This window comes from Pyxicephalus adspersus, chromosome 2, assembly GCF_032062135.1.
Source record: "Pyxicephalus adspersus chromosome 2, UCB_Pads_2.0, whole genome shotgun sequence".
Lineage (NCBI taxonomy): Eukaryota > Metazoa > Chordata > Amphibia > Anura > Pyxicephalidae > Pyxicephalus > Pyxicephalus adspersus.
The window spans coordinates 772,024-776,833 of NC_092859.1; positions in this window are offsets into that span (position 1 = coordinate 772,024).

Sequence of the window (4,810 nt, forward strand, 5' to 3'; positions counted from 1 at the left end):
CCTTTAGTTACATTAACCCAACTCCCTGCATGTTCATCCTGATTAACCTCTCCACCCTCCACATCTAAGCCATTAACTGCCTGCTTAGTGACAGGAGACCCCTCTCAAGTTGATCCAGTGATTTCAGTGTTGCAATGTGCTTCTCCAGCTCTCCAATGCGAGATACCAGAAGGGCAACTTACTCACATCTGTCACTTACTATAAGGATTTAACTCCTTTTGTTTTCAAACTCCTGTTTTTTCCAACTCCACTTGATTAAAAAGTCTGTTGTTTGACTATATTGATGCACATCCACTGCCACAATTTTCTGACATTATTATATGGTAGTACATGGGTCTTTAGGGGGCCAAGATCCGGAAACATTTCTACTGCCACAAGTTCTTAATTGTTGCCTGTTGCCAAAAGTGTCTGAAATTACTATATAGTGTTGCCCAGGTCTTGATGGTGACATAGTCTAGAAACATTATGGGTGCCACAAAAAGACTCTCAATACTGCCATGCAGAAGGATACATTTGATGTATTGATGGTGTTGACCTGGTTTTGGGGCTGCTAAGGACCTCAAACATGTTTGCTGCTACAAGACCTCCTTCCTGCTGCCATGGGTGTCTGACATTATTACGTTGTGTTGTCTGGGTTTTGAATGGGGGCAAGGCCCGGGAACACTTTGCAACCTGGGAACACAAAAAACTGTAAGTACCATACCCCCTGTTTTTTGACTTTATAATTGCCCATGTGTTGAGGGTGGTAATGTATGTGAACAGTGATGTTGCTGCAAGTTCTTACCTACTGTTTTCTGATACAGGTGTCTGATGTTACTCTATGTTGTTGCTGGATGGATCCCCACAGGACTGGGAGATCTATGTCCTCATTAGCACCCCTGATAGAAAATCCCTAATCCAATTAACAGCTCCATTTCTGGTTCTCATACTCTTTCTGCTTTATGGTCTGCACCATTCGATTTTATGAAAACAACCTACTTGTCTAAAAGGACTAGAATCTTTCACAGCAATCTATATCTGCTGGTAGAGGTGGAGATTTCATCTACGGTGCCTTGGCTGTAGTACTTTACCTGTCACATGATCTTCCTCATATAAGTATTGATGGTGTCATGGGTGAGGGTGGATGGTGGGGGTTTCAGTTCCTGAAAGCCCTCTTACTGCCACAAGAATCTTTTGTTATTTTCTGCTAAAATAGACTGCTTGCTTAAAAAATAACAATAAATAAGTTGCCTAAAAGTAGTCACTCTACCATGCTGGATCATTTGGGATCATACTGAGAACATGGGAGCCTGACAAACTTTGTTCTACGCCTGTCTAAAAGCAGTTGTTTCCCTGTGCTGTTAGACTCAATGACGTGGGATCATACGGACAAATTTTGGCCTTGCCAACATTTATTTTTAAGTAATGTGTGGAGCTTGGGTCACTATATGCATCTGGGGTTCCCACACTTTTTTGGCTTGTGAGCTACTTTTAAAATGACCAAGTCAAAATGATCTACCAACAATAAAAACTTGGACTTAATAAGTCCTGTGCACGATAGAGTTTATTTTGAAAGGCAGGGCTTTGTGATCTACTCGTGTTGCTTTTGCAATCTACCGGTAGATCGCTATCCACCTGTTGGGCACCCCTGCTATACATGGTGCACTACTATGGTGTTTTACTCAAAATTCCCATGCAAAAAAACAAACAATCTAGTGCATAAACGTAAATAAGGAGAATGAATAAAAATAGAAAAAAGGGGAGGTAAGGAAAGGGGGTGGCAATAATTATGAATGTCTGTTCCTAAAATATGGAACTATGTTGCTTAAATGCAGTTACATCAAGCATGTGCAGCCAGAGTAGACACTGCAGAAACAATGAATCTGAGCATACACATACTGTTATAACATACAGTCAAGACACACGTTAACTACAGGCATGCACGTGTGTCTTGACTGTATGTTATAACAGTATGTGTATGCTCAGATTCATTGTTTCTGCAGTGTCTACTCTGGCTGCACAAGCTTGATGTAACTGCATTTAAGCAACATAGTTCCATATTTTAAGAACAGACATTCATAATTATTGCCACCCCCTTTCCTTACCGCCCCTTTTTTCTATTTTTATTCATTCTCCTTATTTACGTTTATGCACTAGATTGTTTGGTTTTTTTTGTATGGGAATTTTGAGTAAAACACCATAGTAGTGCACCATGTATAGCAGGGGTGCCCAACAGGTGGATAGCGATCTACCGGTAGATTGCAAAGGCAACACGAGTAGATCACAAAGCCCTGCCTTTCAAAATAAACTCTATCGTGCACAGAACTTATTAAGTCCAAGTTTTTATTGTTGGTAGATCATGACTTGGTCATTTTAAAAGTAGCTCACAAGCCAAAAAAGTGTGGGAACCCCAGATGCATATAGTGACCCAAGCTCCACACATTACTTATTATAAAAATAAATGTCGGCAAGGCCAAAATTTGTCCATATGATCCCACGTCATCCAGTCCAACAGCACAGGGAAACAACTGCTTTTAGACAGGCGTAGAACAAAGTTTGTCAGGCTCCCATGTTCTCAGTATGATCCCAAATGATCCAGCATGGTACCCTCACCCATGACACCATCAATACTTATATGGGGAAGATCATGTGACAGGTAAAGTACTACAGCCAAGGCACCGTAGATGAAATCTCCACCTCTACCAGCAGATATAGATTGCTGTGAAAGATTCTAGTCCTTTTAGACAAGCAGGTTGTTTTCATAAAATCGAATGGTGCAGACCATAAAGCAGAAAGAGTATGAGAACCAGAAATGGAGTTGTTAATTGGTTTAGGGATTTTCTATCAGGGATGCTAATGAGGACATAGATCTCCCAGTCCTGTGGGGATCCATCCAGCAACAACATAGAGTAACATCAGACACCTGTATCAGAAAACAGGTAAGAACTTGCAGCAACATCACTGTTCACATGCATTACCACCCTCAACACATGGGCAATTATAAAGTCAAAAAACAGGGTTATGGTTCTTACAGTTTTTTGTGTTCCCAGGTTGCAAAGTGTTCCCAGGCCTTGTTCCCCTTCAAAACCCAGACAACACAATGTAATAATGTCAGACACCCATGGCAGCAGGAAGGAGGTCTTGTAGCAGCAAACATGTTTGAGGTCCTTAGCAGCCCCAAAACCAGGTCAACACCATCAATACATCAAATGTATCCTTCTGCATGGCAGTATTGAGAGTCTTTTTGTGGCACCCATAATGTTTCTAGACTATGTCACCATCAAGACCTGGGCAACACTATATAGTAATTTCAGACACTATTGGCAACAGGCAACAATTAGGAACTTGTGGCAGTAGAAATGTTTCCGGACCTTGGCCCCCTAAAGACCCATGTACTACCATATAATAATGTCAGAAAATTGTGGCAGTGGATGTGCATCAATATAGTCAAACAACAGGCTTTTTAATCAAGTAGAGTTGGAAAAAACAGGAGTTTGAAAACAAGTTAAATCCTTATAGTAAGTGACAGATGTGAGCAAGTCGCCCTTATGGTATCTCGCATTGGAGAGCTGGAGGAGCACATTGCAACACTGAAATCACTGGAGAGGGGTCTCCTGCTCACTAAGCAGGCAGTTAATGGCTTAGATGTGGAGGGTGGAGAGGTTAATCGGGATGAGCATGCAGGGAGTTGGGTTAATGTAACTGAGGGGAATGGTAGGGGCCCCAGAAAAGGAAGGCCAGCACGGTGTTTGAGCGCCCCAACATGTTTGCAAAGTTATGTGAAGATGTGCAGGTGGCAGACCCAGTGGTGGCAACTCTAGATGTTACTGCTACCTCTAACAGCCGGGAGAGCAGCACATCTAGTAGTGGTGGGGAGGGAAACGCAGGAAGGAAAAGACAATTGGTAGTCAAAGGGGATTCTATCATCAGGAGAACGGATAGAATAGTTTGTTGCCCAGATCCCTTCAACCGAATGGTTTGCTGTCTCCCTGGTGCCAGAGTTCAGCATGTGGTGGACCAAGTGGACAAATTACTAGGAGGGGCTGGACAGGACCCAGCTGTCTTGGCCCAAGTTGGAACCAGTGACAAGATAGATGGAAGATGGAGGATCCGTAAAAATCAGTTTCTTTGGAATATTGCCTCTGCCATGCACAACACAGGAAAGGCAGAAGGATCTTAGGCAGCTAAACGCATGGCTTAGGTCTTGGTGAAGAAAGGAAAGGTTTGGGTTCATAGAGCACTGGGCTGACTTTTCATTGGGGTACAACTTGTATGCCAGAGATGGTTTGCACCTAAATGAAAGGGGGGCTGCTGTGCTAGGGGAAAGATTTAGGGGAATGGTGGAGGGATATTTAAACTAGGACATAGGGGGTGGGACAGTCAAATAAGGTGGCAGAAAGGTTAGTCAGGGGTCAGAAAGAACGGGAAGGTGGATTAGGGAGGCTAAAATTAAAACCTATGTGGCTCACAGCTGATGTTAAAAAAGCCATAAGGAACAAGAAAAGGGCATTCCAAAAATATAAAAATGAAGGATGACCTTCATTATTTGAAACCTATAAAGAATATAACAAAAGATGTATAAAGGAGATAAAATGTGCAAAACTTCAAAATGAAAGAAAAACTGCAAAGGAAAGTAAGGCAAACCCCCCAAAATTTTAAAAAAATATTATTGGAAAAAAAAGTTTAGATCTAACTATGTAGGCCCCTTAAAGGATGTTGCTGGGTTGGTAAATGGGGATAAAGACAAGGCAAGTTTACTAAACACTTTTTTTAGCTCTGTGTACACTAAGGAAAATGGCAGAGCTCAAGTCCAAATTCATAATAGCAATGC